The sequence below is a fragment of the Dermochelys coriacea genome, chromosome 3 (genome assembly GCF_009764565.3).
Source record: "Dermochelys coriacea isolate rDerCor1 chromosome 3, rDerCor1.pri.v4, whole genome shotgun sequence".
In the NCBI taxonomy this organism is placed as follows: Eukaryota; Metazoa; Chordata; order Testudines; family Dermochelyidae; genus Dermochelys; species Dermochelys coriacea.
In genome coordinates, this window is record NC_050070.1 from 209573187 (window position 1) to 209590207 (window position 17021).

The following is a 17021-nucleotide window of genomic DNA, read 5'->3' on the forward strand; positions in this document are numbered from 1 at the left end:
GTTAGTAGCAGAGCCACGATTAGAACTCAGCGCGTCCTGCCTCACAGCCCCGTCTTGTTACCCCAGACCATTTCTGGTTTTCCTTAAATTGAGCAGTGGGTTTTTCCCTAAGTCAAAACAACATAATTTTTGTTCTTAATGCAAAACCTGTGACATGAGCAGCACGATTAATGAGTTAATCTGAGGGCTGAGCCCAATGGCAGAGACACCAAGGGAGCACTGTCTACTGGTTTTGCAGAAGACGAAGTCAGGAGAGTTTCAGAAAAGCGCGGCAGCCAAACAAACAAAATCTGTACATGAGTGTCATAATGGGGTTGGGGCTCTTGAAAATGTGGCCCAATTGAGGGTGCTGAGCTTTTAAAAATCTGCACCTGAGCTCTTCTGAAAATCTGGCCCGATGCCTCAGTTTCCACATCTTTAAAAGATCACGCATAGCTTCCTACCTCCAAGGTTAGTTTGCAGGCACAGCAATTGATGAAGACAAACTATTGTGGAAGGAGACTTCTTCTCCCAGTGTTTCATAGATTCATAGAAAGGGACCCTCTGAATCACCCAAATCTGACCTCTTGCATGAACAAGCCAGAGGGTTCCATTCAAGAAGCTCCTATCAATAAATAGAAATTGAAATCAAAGCAGAAAAGCCTTCAACTTAAAGTGCAGCCAAATTATTGTAGGACTTCTCCTACCAAACAGATTGCTGCCAAATGTGACCTTTTTGAAAATACTTTCCATAGTGAAACATCTGTACATTCATGTACTGTAAATTACAAACAGCAATAAGACAGTGTCAAAAGTTTCAGGATCATTAGCAACCTCTTGGCATTTGCATCAAGTCCTTCGTGTTGGCACTCTGAGAAAATACTGGGGAAAAAGCACTTCCACATGGTTTTGCAGAAGGAACCCTCTTGTTCAGCAAGAGCCTGATCCAAAGCCAATTGAAATCATGAGTCTTTCCCCTGACTTCAGTGGGCTCAGGGTCTGGCTCTGACTCTCTTATTCGAATGCTTTGCTGATGGACACAGTGCAGTTTATCTTGCAAAAAAAAAAAAAGTATTTGCAAGAAGTTTCCCACAATCCTGGATTGAGGGAGGGTCTCTGCTAGCATGCCTTAGTCATTAGGGTTTAGGGATGAATGTGTGCTGAGCAAGGCTACTGCCATCTGGGCAGTGTTCATGTGTATAATTATGCTGGTGTTTAAAACAGACAAAAGAATTGCTGATCAGCAGTTCTGGGCAGGCTACAGGTGGCAGAGCGTTTTAAAGGACTATTACAATGTACCAGGCAGGGGGAATGACTCAGAAGTGTTAGGTCACTTGTGGTTTTTCTTTCATGGTTTTGCTGTGAATGTTGACTTGTTTTTACTTAACAAGAAAGCAGTTGCTTTGTGTGTCAGCATGAAGCAGGGTAGTTACGGGATGGCTGCTGTTGCTCTTCAGAACAATTCATGTGCTCACCAACCCATTTTTTGTTTGGCTTCCTGAAAAAAAGAAGACAGCATTTTAAATATAACTGAGAGCAAACGAGATTTCCAGTCTTTATCAGACAGGAGAAGCATTGCATAATTGTGGGTTGTACCATAACCCTCTCAGCATTTTGGGTAAGGGACAGCTGGCTTAGGCAATTTTGGGTAAGGAACAGCTGGCTTAGGCAATTTCTCCTAAGGATGATAAAGCTGCACTGCACAGGAGTGCTGTTAAGAGACAACTTTATTTCATTGCCCCAGTCACTTGCCCTGGGTCAGGTTACAAAACCCTGCACCTTGTCCTCCGACAAGGGCATGAATATCATGGACTCCAGCAACTAGAGTTACGTCCTCCCTGTTTGATGCCAAAAAAGTACATTTGCATTATCACCAGATAAAAATAACAACCACACAGCGGTGCAGCCAACGAACATGTACACCCACAAACAGGTGCTTGGGCACTAGAAGGGCCGCAAAAGGCCCAGCAATCAAAACACCTCCAACACCTACAGAGCAAGGCTATGTCAGATACTTTAAGCAATGCCAAAATACAGATTGTATTGCTAATTCCATAAGACGCTGCCCATTGCTCGCTCCAGGGCTCACCGAAAAGACAACACTCAAAATGAACACAGTCTCAAACAGCCATAAATAATAAGCACTGGCAAAAAGTGCGGCTTTTTTTAACTATATTCAAATCATTTATAGCTCTAGACATTATGAAACAGAACTTAAAAAGAAAGTGAAGGAAAGGCAGAAAGTCGCAATGCAATCCATTTACATGTTTTTTTGGGGGGCTGTTTACTTTTTAAGTATTACTACATAGCTTAACACTTAAAGGGGAAGAATAAAACACCTAAATACTTTCAGCCATGTCACATGGAAATAATTGGTGATCACGGCACAAAGCTACAGTGTTAGACACAGCTACCACGTCAAATAACTTCCAGTTGTTTATTTTACACCTCCTTGGAAACAAAACCCACATGAGAAAACATTCCAAAATACACCCATATAAGATTACAATATCAGTAGAGGCTACGTTGCTTTGCATCGTGATTTGCATCCTCAGTGATTAGGATGGTGGTTATTATTATTACTAGTTGTAGTATTTATAAGCAACGTTGGGAGTTCTGTTTCAGCAACGTGGTCTTCAGTTTTTTCAGAAGGTAGGAAAATCCTCCATAACTTTGTCACTAATGTATAATTGTAGAACGCATGGGAATCATATACAATATACAAATGATTCAAATTTTGTCATCTTCTGTGCCCTATGTGAGGACACAATCCCAATTAATCACATTTGCCCCACCCAAAATGTCAAGCAGTTGAAAGAATTGTTTACAAAAATATTCTTCAGGAGTTTTAAACATGCACGTATTGTATCATCAGTGCATCGTGGTAGCTGTTGAATCTGTTTTGGCAGTGAAGGAGGGTTAGTTGCATCTTCTGAAGCATCCAAACCGCCTGTATAAAGTTCAGTAAAGCACATGCCTAAACACAAACTATTTAAGTGTTTGCGAAGGGTCAGGATGCAAAAGTCAGGGCAGTCTCAGCAGTTACATGCTTTAACTGCAACACTCAAGCTACTCCCCCCCAAGCTGAAAATACACTAAAGCAAACTTTCTAAATGTATCCATAAGAGACATTGGTCCTGGGGCTTTAGTCACTGCTTCAGTTTCTCCACCTTCAAAGACAACAGCCTCCAGTGTGTTGAAGATTGCTTGATCTTTGTCCAGCATTGATTTGATAGGTGGTGGTTTTGCTGTCTGCCGTGTCTGACACCAGGGTTTGAATGAGTTAGGGCTGTCTAATGAGCAGAGATATTGGGCAGCCCAACAAACTATTCTGTGACTCATAATTATCATCATCCAAGCATGCAGCAAACCTGAGTTGTTCATGGCCACTTACACCCCTGGTTTCAATAACAACAGAAAATATTTCTGACTGCTTGACTTTGTCCGTAAGTTTTGAAAACACCTAATGCTACACTTCTTTAATTTGTTCATTGGTAATGATGAGTCAGGCATACTGGCATTTCTTTTTCAGCCTTTGCTTAATTTCTTTGTCCAATGTGTTCGTTGAAAGAAGCTCAGATAGCTTTTGAAAACTGCTTTCCTCATCTGTATGCCCCCATACCGCCAGCTCTTGCCTCATAAAATACTAAATGCACTTAAGTTTACTCCAAAAAACAACTGCAATTTGTAGCTTGCTCAACTTTGTTTTGTGGTAGCTGAACATCTACATTCACTTGGCTGATGTAAGCATGCGCTTTCTAAATGCTGTCCCTCTGGTCATTCAGTTTCTCATGTCTGTCTAGTTTTCCAGGACCATCCTTCCAATGATTCATGCCAATTGAAACAAATGCATCATCTCCACATTTACAAAAGCTAAGTTTCTTAACTGTGGCAAATCAGCACTCTGTGAAGAAGGCTTTCTTTCCTGTTTTACACAGCACAAGCCATGGTCCATCCTTACACCAGTCACAACTGAAAAAATCTCTCTTGGATTGTCACCAGTCAGATCCATAGATGCGAATGGTTTCTCGTTTTGAAACAAGTCTCTATGTGCTTTCAGTGTAATACTGCAACATGGTAGATAACAGTTTGGAGACAGTCCTGGGTTTCCTACTATTTTTTGACCAGTGCAGTTGAACCATGGATTTCATATGAATTTGAGCCACAATCATTCTCTTCAGTATTATTGGCAACAACAAGGATGGTGCTTACTGGGTTTCAGAGCAGCCGTCGCTGGTTCAGGGCCCCTTTTTGGGTCTACCTCCCTCTTAATTTTATTCCACACTTGAATGCTCAGTCTCCGCCCGGGGTGCAGCAAGAGGTCTGAAGCAGGCTCTGAGATCCTGTCACCATTCCAGCCCGTCCCCTTGCAGGTGAGCGTTGCGTTGCAGACGAGCCCTTACCCTGAGCAAGGGGAAGATCAAGGATCAACAATTCCGAACAGCCCATTAAGTGCTAAAGAGCACCTCTTTGTGGAGGGCCTCATTTATGAACAGAAAAGCCAGCCCAGAAGATAAGCAAATCTTTCACCCTAACATCCCAGTGGGACCACTAGCTCATTCTTAATCCATATCTCCCCTCCGGAGTCCTGTGTTCACCTTGACCCAGACTCTTCCTCCAGGGTTCTCTTGGTTCCAGTCTCTGTCCCTGGGGTTAGGCCTCTTGCCTCAACCGGAGAAACGTCCTTCTCTGCAGTTTTGGGTCCAAGGAGGTCTGTCCACTGTCACTCTTCTTCAGGGACAGTGGGTGATCCTGGCCACGCTGGGCTTCTGGTAAAGCCCTCTGATAAGGAGGCTGCCCTCTTCAGGAATTCCTCTTACAGACAACCCATGCTGGTAGGTTCCCCAGAGAGACCATGTCGTGACTCCCTCGCCAGTCCTCTGGCTCAGGCGTCTCTTGAGAGCTCTGGAGCCTCCTGTCTCCCTTTGGAGATTCTCTTACTGAGCTTGGGCAATCTCTCTTAGGCCTAGATGCTTGTTTTGCTAATCAGCCCCCCGGGGCAGTCAGTTATCTCCTTCCTAAGGCAGGCTGGGCCCTAGCTCCCCACAAAGAGCGGCTACCCCGGGACAGATCCATTTGTGTATGTTAGCGTTTCTATTGCCCTCCCTTTATTTTCATTGCTCCGTTACCGATGAAACTGTTTTACGGTGAGGACGTGCGGCAGATCACACAAGGACAACCCAGCAGATAAGCGTAAGGCTGAAGAAATGCTGGGCGAAGTTAAATATGGGCGACAGTTCTAAGCCAGCCGTCAGACTGACCCGACACACGGGAGAGAACCTGCTAAGCGAATAACAGTGAGGGTGTCTGGTGTGACGCGTATGGCAATTTCCTGTCATGTCCTCAGGAGATCTTATTGAATTAAGTAACAGTATCTTCGGGGTCTGTTGTGTTAACGGAATGGTTTGTTGTGGGCTGGGATTGTATGTAACCTCTGGAGCAGGGAGTTGTGACAGATGTGAGACCTGGACGTTCACAGGACTATATTGAACAATGTGCCAGACAAGAATGGACTTTTGGAACAAAAAGGGGTAAGTGAATGCAAATTCCCCATCTCCGGCTATTCAAAAACCCAGCCTTTTGAAACTACACCCTGAGAAGGGAGCCATTGTCTGTTGATCACCTGTTACATGAGGCGCAGGTCAAAGGCCCAAGATGTACAAAAGAGAGACTGAAATATTCATGGTGGCTCTGGTTCTGAATCCGAGATAGTGGCAACCATGTGAAAAACCCAGCGGTGGGTTTTAAAGGACTACCAGAGCTGGGGTAGGAGTTGGGGTGATCTCTGGAGAGTTTTTTACCCTGCACATATGTGCTTTTATTGATTTTAATATGTTTTCTCTGTAGTGCGTTCACCATAAAAATAAACATGCTTGTTTAGAAAGAGCTGAGGGTAACTTATAACTGGTTGCCATTAAGCAGTTCATACCCTGTGGAGAAAAAACAAAGAGCAGACGCTGGCCTTTTAGGTGGTCTGGCTTGCTGATGGTATCACAGTGTAGGCAGGGAACTATGCAGCCTGGAAAACCCCAAGTCAGGAGGGAGAGAGACATGGGTCTTTGCCCAAGAGAGTTGATGACTGAGTTGCTGGGAACCTAGAGTGGGTGCCCTCAGGGGACCACGGTGGGAATATGGGTGCAGTTGCTCTGAACTTTGATGGGGAGGTCACATCTGCTCTGCTTACTGGGTTGGCATCTCTTGCAGTTTGTATGCAGTGTAGTTGTAGCTGTATCAGTGCCAGGATATTAGAGAAACCCAGTGGATGAGGTAATATCTTTTATTGAACCAACTTCTGTAGGTGAGAGAAGACAAGCTTTCAAGCTCCTCAGAGCTCTTCTGTAGGTCTGGCTTCAGTGGGGTGGCTCAAGCATGGGCTTTGCTGGACTGGAGCTATGTTGGTGCTAGACATTAATTATTATTATTATGGAGAGGGCACGGCATGTGATGGGTGGCTAAATACAGGGTAGGAGTACTTGTGGCACCTTAGAGACTAACAAATTTATTAGAGCATAAGCTTTCGTGAGTTACAGCTCACTTCATCGGATGCATGAAGCTGTAGCTCACGAAAGCTTATGCTCTAATAAATTTGTTTGTCTCTAAGGTGCCACAAATACTCCTTTTCTTTTTGCAAATACAGACTAACACGGCTGCTACTCTGAAACCTGTCATAAATACAGGGTGTACAGACTGAGGGGTCTGTACTGGGCCCAGTCCTATTTAACATATTCATAAATGATCTGGGAAAAGGGGTAAACAGTGAGGTGGCAAAATTTGCAGATGATACAAAACTACTCAAGAGAGTTAAGTCCCCAGGCAGACTGTGAAGAGCTACAAAAGGATCTCACAAAACTGGGTGACTGGGCAACAAAATGGCTGATGAAATTCAGTGTTGATAAATGCAAAGTAATGCACATTGGAAAGCATCATTCCAACTATACGTATAAAATGATGGGGTCTAAATTAGCTGTTACCTCTCAAGAAAGATCTTGGTGTCAGTGTGGATAGTGCTCTGAAAACATCCACTCAATATGTAGCAGAGTCAAAAAAGTGAACAGAATGTTGGGCACCATTAAGAAAGGGATAGATAATAAAACAGAAAATATCCTATTGCCTCTATATAAATCCATGGTATACCCACATCTTGAATACTGCGTGCAGATGTGGTCGCCCCATCTCAAGAAAGATATATTGGAGTTAGAAAAGAGCAATAAAATTATGGGTATGGAACATCTGCTGTATGAGGAGAGATTAATAAGACTGGGATTTTTCAGCTTGGAAAAGAGATCACTAAGGGGGGATGTGATAGAGATCTATACAATCATGACAGTTGTGGAGAAAGTAGATAAGGAAGTGTTATTTACTCCTCCTCATAACACAAGAACTAGGGGCTACCAAATTAAATTAATAGGGAGCAGGTTTAAAACAAACAAAAGGAAGTATTTTGTCACACAACGCACAGTCAACCTGTGGAACTCCTTGCCAGAGGATGTCATGATGCTAAGACTATAACAGGGTTTAAAGAAGAACTAGATAAATTCATGGAGGATAGGTCCATTAATGGCTATTAGCCAGGATGGATAGGGATGGTGTCCCTAGTCTCTGTTTGCTGGAAGCTGGGAATGGGCGACGGGATGGATCACTTGATGATTACCTGTTCTGTTCATTCCCTCTGGGGCACCTGGCATTGGCCACTGTTGGAAGACAGGATACTGGGCTAGATGGACCTTTGGTCTGACCCAGTAGGGCCATTCTTATGAGGGACATTTAACATTGCTTTCAAGAGTCCGTCTCTCTCCCTGTCCTGAGAGCTCTAGTAGTAAGTAACTCAAGGTGCTGGGAAGGGTAAATGAAGCGGAGCACAATCCTTACTGCTTTTGTCTAGCAGAGGTAAGTTAAGGTGGGGCAATGAAAGTGTTGTCAGGATTTCTGCTGCAAAGAACATGGAAGAAACTGCATTATTTTTAAATAATATTCGTTCAGAGCAATGAAGCTATCAGGGAATCCTTCTAAAAGATCACATTTCTCATTTAAGTTGAAAAGACATGAGTACAGTTTTAATCTTCATTGTAAAAAGAAAAGGAGTACTTGTGGCACCTTAGAGACTAACAAATTTATTAGAGCATAAGCTTTCGTGAGCTACAGCTTGCTTCATCGGATGCTGTAGCTCACGAAAGCTTATGCTCTAATAAATTTGTTAGTCTCTAAGGTGCCACAAGTACTCCTTTTCTTTTTGCGAATATAGACTAACACGGCTGCTACTCTGAAACCAATCTTCATTGTGTAGAAGATTTTCTGGTATGTATGTAATAATGCACCATGCCTCTAAGAAATGCAACACTGTGTGGCTAGTCAAAGTCTCTGGGTCGCAGTGCTCAGGAGCATAGTTAGTTTATATTTGTACTGATTTTTGCATTTCAGTCTTCTGTACTTGTCAGACAGTGGCCTCTCTAAAAGGCAAGCAGGGTCCCTTTGGAGATTGCTAATAGTGAGAAAATGCATCTCTCTGGGATCCCACATTTAACAGGAACTGAAAAGACAAAAAAACCTCCGAAGTAACAAAGTATATTGGCATCAACTCTGAAACACTTTCTTTTTATTAGCAATACAAATGTGTTTTCCAGATGTTCTTTCGAACTGACTGGACTGACTTGACATTTTCACAACCCCCCAATGTTGGGAAACCTGCCTTTTTACTTACCTAATTCAGTGTCACAGTAGCTTAGCCAGGGAAGACAATGACTTGCCACCTTTTCTATTGTTTTACTTTTTGAAGATGTAACAATTAATACATTAAAAGAAAAGGAGTACTTGTGGTACCTTAGAGACTAACAAATTTAATAATTAATACATTATTAATGATTAATGCTTAGAAAAACTTGACAGTGGGTAGGCTGCTGGTGTGCTGATACCACTGCTGATCGTGTTGACCACTATTGTCTCATTAAAAGAACAGAAGTACTTGTGGCACCTTAGAGACTAACACGTTTATTAGAGCATAAGCTTTCGTGAGCTACAGCTCACTTCATCGGATGCATAGAATGGAACATATAGTAAGATAGATAGATAAGTTGGAAGTTACCATACAAACTGTGAGCTGTAGCTCACGAAAGCTTATGCTCTAATAAATTTGTTAGTCTCTAAGGTACCACAAGTACTCCTTTTCTTCATACAAACTGTGAGAGGCTAATTAGTTAAGATAAGCTATTATCAGCAGGAGGAAAAACAAAAATAAAAACTTTTGTAGTGATAATTAAGATGGCCCATTTAGACAGTTGACAAGAAGGTGTGAGGATACTTAGCTTAAGGAAATAGATTCAATATGTGTAATGACCCAGCCACTCCCAGTCTCTATTCAAACCCAAGTTAATGGTATCTAGTCTGCATATTAATTCAAGCTCAGCAGTTTCGCCTTGGAGTCTGTTTTTGAAGCTTTTCTGTTGCAAAATTGCCACCTTTAAATCTTTTACTGAGTGGCCACTGAGTGTTCTCCTACCGGTTTTTGAATGTTATGATTCCTGATATCAGATTTATGTCCATTTATTCTTTTGCGGAGAGACTGTCTGGTTTGGCCAATGTACATGGCAGAGGGGCATTGCTGGCACATGATGGAATATATCACATTGGTAGATGTGCAGGTGAATGAGCCCCTGATGGCATTGCTAATGTGATTAGGTCCTATGATGGGTTTCAGAGTAGCAGCCGTGTTAGTCTGTATTCGCAAAAAAGAAAAGGCATACTTGTGGCACCTTAGAGACTAACAAATTTATTTGAGCATAAACTTTCGTGAGCTACAGCTCACTTCATTGGATGCAACAACCTATGATGGTGTCACTTGAATAAATATGTGGACAGAGTTGGCATCGGGCTTTGTTGCAAGGATAGGTTCCTGGGTTAGTGTTTTTGTTGTGTGGTTGCTGGTGAGTATTTGCTTCAGGTTGGGGGGCTGTCTGTAAGCAAGGACTGGTCTTTCTCCCAAGATCTGTGAGAGTGAGGGATCATTTTTAAGGATAGGTTGTAAATCTTTGATGATGCGCTGGAGAGATTTTAGCTGGGGGCTGAAGGTAACAGCTAGTGGCGTTCTGTTATTTTCTTTGTTGATATTGTCTTGTTGTTTCCTTGTTCTCCCCCTTCTCTTTAGACCCACCTGTTGTCTCAAGTTACATCTTTGGTGCGGGGAATGATTTTTGTTCTGAGTTTGTAGAGTGCCTAGTACAGCCTTGTTCAAACAAGAATTATTCAGGGAAGTCCTATGGCCTGTGTTATGCAAGAGGTCAGGCTAGTCCAGAGGTAGACAAACTTTTTGGCCCGAGATCCACATCTGGGTATGGAAATTGCATGGCGGGTCATGAATGCTCACAAAATTGGGGGTTGGGGTGTGGGTGGGGATGAGAGCTCAGGCTGGGGGTGTGGGTTCTGGGGTGGAGCCAGAAATGAGGAGTTCAGGGTGCGGGATGGGGATCCAGACTGGGGCAGGGGTGCAGGAGGGGCAGGTGAGGGCTCTGGCTGAGGGTGTGGGCTCTGGAGTGCATGAGGGTGGGACAGAGGGGTTTGGAGTGCGGGAGGGGGATCAGGGCTGGGGTGGGAGGAGGTGAGGAGTGGAGGCTCCAGGCGGCGCTTACCTCAAGCAGCTCCTGGAAGCAGTGGTATGTCCCCCCCCCCGGCTCCTATGCAGAGGTGCGGCCAGGTAGCTCTGCGTGCTGCCCTGTCCTCAGGCGCTGCCCCTGCAGCTCCCATTGGCCCCATTTGCTGGCCAATGGGAGCTGCAGGGGCGGTGCTTGGGGCGGGGGCAGGGTGTGGCACCCCCTGACTGCCCCTACATGTAGGAGCTGGAGAGGGTACGTGCTGCTGCTTCCAGGAGCTGTGCAGAACAAGCCCCCGACCACGCTCCCCAGCAGGAGCTCGAGGGCCAGATTAAAACGTTTGAAGGGCCAGATGTAGATCCTCAAGCTCTGCAGTGTGCCCTAGATGCAGTGAAATAAATAACAATAATAAAGCCTCGTGAATACTAATGACTTTAATATTGGAGTCCCCCACACCAGGGCCTATTGTTAGGGCTGGTATTGCAAATATGGCTCTCCTTTTTTTGCAGTTCTCCCTGCAGCACGATAGCTTGTGAGCTGTCACAGCTTGAGGCCAATAAGATGGTTTTGCTTCAGTTTTCCCTTCTTTACTGATGTCAGCCGTGTTTTGTTTGGTTGCACTCTCTGTCTCTATGTAAGGTTAGCTGTTGGTCATTCAGATTTGCAATTTGCTGTCAATGCTGAAACTAACTTAGGCCTGGACTGAGGGCCAATGGTGGTACTCGTATGCTTGAAGTTAAGCACATGCACAAGTGTTTGCAGGATCGGGGCCTATGTGCCTTGGGGCCTAGTCACACCAGAATAAAAGATGTATTCACAAACAAGTTTGAAAAATACATTTTAACTAAGATGTTTTAAAACCCTGCCAGTAGACAGGACCAGGGGAATGCTAGCAAGGGATCTAGGCTGCTGCTCAGCCAGCTACCACATGCCACAACACAACATGTCCTGTTTACACAAGGCTTTTACATCACCTTAGCTAAATCATGTCAGCTAACGTGTTCTAAAAGTAAACCGCGTATCCAGGTGTGAACAGGGCTTTGGAGTGGTGATTGGGGGGTATAAGCCAGTGGCTCTGACTGTGGCCCATACTTCGCTGGCTCTTGAATTGAGGGAGTGAGGGTGCATGGAGCCCTTCATTTTGCTTTGAAGAATGCAAAGAAAAATCAGTCTTTCCTTTGAAAACCATCCATTGCTGCTGTTGCACAGTGCACAAGGATGAATCCAGCAGAGAACCTACAGTACTTGAGAGCCTGCCAGATTTGTGTGTTGATAAACTGAGCAGACGCAAGGGTTAAGAACCGGTGTTTTCTGTTATGGCAAGTGCAAGGTCCCTGTGATTTCCACATCAGAGACCGAGTGCCCAATTCTCCATTGCCTTGTGACTTGTGTAGCCTTTTACACTGGTTCTGATCTGAGACGTTCCCTTTGCATTGGTGCTACTGACTGCACACAGCAGGGCAATGGAGAATCAGAGCCTGGGACTTTTAGAGGAAAACTACAGTCGATTGATGATCTCATGGTAAAGCATGAGGGCTTCTTCTCTTAAGGGTTAAATGGAGGCATCTCAGCGATCCTTCCTTTGGGGCCAGATCCTCTCCCCTCCCCCCCAAAGCTGTACCATGCCCTAGATGCAGTGAAATCTCTCTAGTTCAGGCTTGTGGGGAGGAGAGAAAACGTTGCAGGGCGTTCCCACGGCTGTGTGCGGTGACACCCAGCTCACCAGAAGCTCCATGTGCCAATGTGTGTAGAGGGGCAGGTGAATCTACTAACTGTGCAGAGCAATTGTCAACTGCCTCCCACGCAGCGGGCATGCTAAGGCCATGGAGCATGGTGACTGCTTGAATACATTTGCTGCCATCAGCAGGTGGAAGGGCACAGATTCTTCCTCCTACTCCAGCTGGAGGCTGGGGTGATGTGGGAGGAAGGATGTGGGGCTTTGAGTTTAGATTCCCAGCAAGCTCCTCCCTTAAAAGAAGTATTTGTTGGCAGCATGGATCCTATAGCCATGGTTTTCTCATCACCTTTTACTGTGATGCGCATAAAGGAACTGTGGCAACAGTAAACAGGGTGTTCCATGCAGTGTCACCTCACATTGCGGGGTTTCTTCTACAGAAAGTGGGGGTTAAAAAAAGATTTTTTTGCTGAGTGCAGGGAGGGTATTTTGTGTAAGGGAAAAAGAATTAAGGCCCAATTCTGTAATCACTGAGAATTTTGCTTGAAAATTGCAGAATTGGACCCAGAGCACAGCAAATTTTGTCATCCAAAAATCAGGCAATTCTCAATGTTAACACTTTCCCCCATTCCCTCTCTTCATAGAGATTCTTTCCAAATCCACTTGGTTTGTCACTCTCCATGATGGAACCAAATTAGAGCTGGGTGAATAACGCATTATTTGGTTTGTTGGCAATTCCAAAAAATTGCATTATTGGGTTTGTTTTTTTTAAATTTTGAGCGTTTCTTTTAACATTTTCAAAATGTTTAAAAACAAAAATTAAAGGAAATTCCCAAATGAAAAGTCTTGCTTCAGAAATATAGAAATGAAACATTTTGGGGGCCTTGGGGGTTTTTTCAATCCAAGCAATTTGGTGAAATCAACATGAATTGGAGTTGCAGAATCTGCATTTTTCACCCTCACCAAAAACATTTTTGGTTGAAAAATTTTGCCCAGCTCTAGACCAAATGTCCTGGTTGGGGGGAAACATTAGGTAGGAGATCTCAGGGTCTGCTGGTCGGTGGATGCGATGATGCCAGTGGTATCCCATGGGAGATGTGTAAGTAGCCCCTGTGCATCCCATCTCAAAGGGTGTGGCACCCTTGTCCTATCAAAACTATGGAATCCAGACCTGATCCCGGTGCTCACATAAAGACTGTCCCTTTTATCTTAAGAGTTTGATCCAACAGTTGAACTGTATAATCTCACCACAACCATGAAAGCACTTGTTTGAGCACAACTCCATGCTGCTACTGCGTTGTGTTTAAACAAGAGCTTCTGCCCTCACAATCTATTTGTTCATCCCACATGAATGAGTCACTGAGCCTAGTGTTTTAAATCCGTTTTAGGCCCAGAAATCCATGTGTCAGCGTTCTGTACAGTTCCAGTTACAAAGCCTGCACCCATAAGAAAACCAAAACATGAATAACACAGTGGGATGGTTTTCACAGTTTATCATGGGCACTGTGATGGTTGTATTTCACACAGCCCATTTACAATACATTTCTGTCTCTTGCAAAGACTTGCAGTGGCAGTGCACTCAGGAACAAGTTGCAAGATGTGTAGAAGATTGTTGCAATTGTGTACTGATAAGACAGCCTGTTTTGGCAAGGCAAGGGAAGGCAAGGAATTACTTTAAATTTGCATGGGGTTCCTGCACAGTGAGCAGGCTTGCATCATGATAGCTTTGATAATTTAACATTATGTAAAATGACACTTCCAAAAAACTACCAGCATCCAATGTGTTACTTGAGTATTATACAGTTTTGTTAGGCTCAGAAAGGATCTAAATTACTGTCTGGCAGTTTGTCATTTTTTTAAAAATTTATGAGCTGTTTACTGTCTTCTGTGTTTTTCTTTTTGACTCATTTAACTGGTCTTTTGATCTTAATATGAAACTAGGCACAAAATTATGGTGAAAAACACTTCATAACTGAAGATATGTTCTTTATTTTTGCCTTGTACTTTTTGAGTATAATTTAGTTCAAACCAAATAATAATACAGTGTGTCTAAACTTTGCCAGAGTCAGTTGTTTCTTTGAACAGCTGTCCTCATCTTACATTATAAATAGTCTCTGGACTTAGGCAAAGGCTCAACTAACTGCCTGATGTTTATGATTAGGACAGGTTGAAAAGTTACTGGCAAAATCCATTTTTCAAAGGAAAATTGGGTTTTTGACAAGTTGAATTTTTTTGGCAAAAATATCTTTTTTTCACAGAAATTTTTGAGTTTTCATCGAAAAATCAAACACGTGAAAATGGAAAAGTTCTTGGTTTTTGGCTGAAACTTTTTGGTTTTGAGTTTTTCCCCTCCCTCCCAAAAATGTTGACTAAAAAGATTTTTTCCTATTTGTTAAAATTTTCCATGGGGTGAGGAGGAAGCTATTTTTTAAACAGCTCTGCTTATGACTGGTTGGATGGAATTATATCTGTCTGTAAATGTCACCATTTTGGTATTAAATATGAACCTTTATATAGGTGAGATTAATTCACCACTGAAGTTTAACGGGAATTTTGCCATTCACTTTATTGGGACAAGATTGGGCCAACATGAATGAGGGAACTCCCTTACCTTGCGTAGTTTTCTGCTATGCTCAGGGCTCCTTTCATTACCGTGCTTGCCTGGCACAGGATAACAAATAGAGCGAGGTGAATAACAGACTTTTGGTTTGCTGGGGAAAATATTGTTCATGTTGAATGGAAACAGATTTTTTTTTAATTATTTTTCAGCTATTTGAAAAGGTAAAAAACCCCTCCCAACAAAACCCCGAAAATTTTGTTTCAGGTTGAATGAAATGTTTCTTTTCTATTTTGAGCATTTCAATTTAAAAATAATTGAAAAAATTAAAGAATATTTAAAAACAAAGTAGTTTTGAATTGAAAAACCAAAATGTTTCATTTTGAAAATGTCAAAACATAATGTTTTGGGGTTTGGGCATTTTTCTTTTTAGGTTTTTTCTGACTGAAACAATTTGGCAAAATCAACACCAATTTGTGAAATCTTTTGGTCAATCCAAATCTACATTTTTGACTGAAAAAAAGTTGTGGTCCAAAAATTTTGCCCTCTTGTAGTTACACAAGAGCTGTATGCATCACTGCTTGTTCTACTTTCCCATGAATACAATATGTGTGTGTTTGCAAGGGGCTTTGCAATCCTGTGTTCAACATGTATTTTTCTGTTCCCATTCTAGGTCTCTAGGTTGTCTCTGACTGAGGGACACAAGGAGACACTTGCATATCATCAATAATAATTCTCTTACCTTTGTCAACCCTGAACACAGATCTTATGGGTGTTTCTCCAGTTTACCTGAAAGGTGAGGCACTTTCTGTTAATGTTCAGATTCCTTCTGGGCTCTGTCTCAGGAGGACATGTTGATCCTTTGCTGATAGACTGGAAAGCCAGCCTGTGCTTGCATTGACTTCTGCTGCTTCTCTTTGCTACACTGTGCTCTGTGTCTGACATTTGTTTAATGAACCTGCCATGAAGAGCACTTTACTTAGGGTATGTCCATACTCAGGAGCGACGGAAATTCCCTAAAAGTGGGGGAGAGGGTCATCAGTGCCTGAACCGCTGGAGTATGGACTTTGGCTACAGAGAGAGAAGGGGGTTTTCCATCACCGTAGTAAATCCACCTCCCTGAGAAGCGGTAGCAAGGTTGACAGAAGAATTCCTCTCTCAGCCAGCGGTGTCTATACCAAAGCTCAGGCCTGATCTACACTAGGATTTTACAGTGGTCTAGCTACATCTCTCAGGGGTGTGAAAAATCCACACACCTGAGAGACCTAGACCCAGTGTAGACAGCGCTAGGCTAATGGAAGAATTCTTCCACCGACTTAGCTACCACCTCTCAAGGAGGGGGATTACCTACTCAGGCAGGAGAAGCCCTCCTGTTGGTGCAGGTAGTGTCTACACTGAAGTGCTACAGCAACACAACTGTAGTGTTTTAAGTGTAGACATATCCTTAGGTCAGCCAACTATGTCTTTCACACCCACAAACAATCTAGCCAGGTCAACCTAAGTATTAGGTGTAGACCAGGCCTTGGTGTCATCCATTTGTGACTCCATTCTGTGACCTCTTACTACCAGCCCTGCTGGGATTCCTCGGGGCAGTAAACATACTGGGTCCGATTCTGCCTGGCTCTCGTGCTGATGTATGGCTGGTTAGGAGAGAACATAAGAATGGCCATAGGGGGGGTCAGACCAATGGTCCATCTAGCCCAGTGTCCTGTCTTCTGACACTGGCCAGTGCCAGATACTTCAGAAGGAATGAATAGAACAGTGCAATTATCCAGTGATCCATCCCTTCTTGTCCACTCCTAGCTTCTGGAAGTCAGAGGTTTAGGGACACTGAGAGCAAGGGCTCATGTTCCTGACCATCTTGGCTACTAGCCATTGATGGATCTATCCTCTGGGAACTTAGCTAATTCTTTTTTGAACCCAGTTATACTTTTGGCCTTCACAACATCCGCTGGCAACGAATTCCACTGGTTGACTGTGCGTTGTGTGACAAATTACTTCCTTGTGTTTGTTTAAACCTGCTGCCTATTAATTTCACTGGATGACCCTTGGCTCTTGTGTTATGTGAAGGGATAAATAACACTTCCCTATTTATTTTCTCCACGCCAGTCATGATTTTATAGACTTCTATCGTATTCCCCCTTGGTCGTCTCTTTTCTAAGCTGAACGGTCCCAGTCTTTTTAACTTCTCCTCATATGGAAGCTGTTCCATACCCCTAATCATTTTTGT

The 17021-nt window shown here is 43.3% G+C and overlaps 1 long non-coding RNA gene across 2 annotated transcripts in view; it reads left to right on the forward strand.

Moving 5' to 3' along the window:
* LOC122459686 overlaps positions 1 to 17021 on the forward strand; it is a 69600-nt gene that overhangs the window by 26575 nt on the left and 26004 nt on the right. For both annotated transcript variants that reach the window (XR_006280528.1, XR_006280529.1), the window contains exon 2: positions 15465 to 15587. This is a non-coding gene — a long non-coding RNA (uncharacterized LOC122459686). The remainder of the gene's footprint in view (positions 1 to 15464; positions 15588 to 17021) is intronic.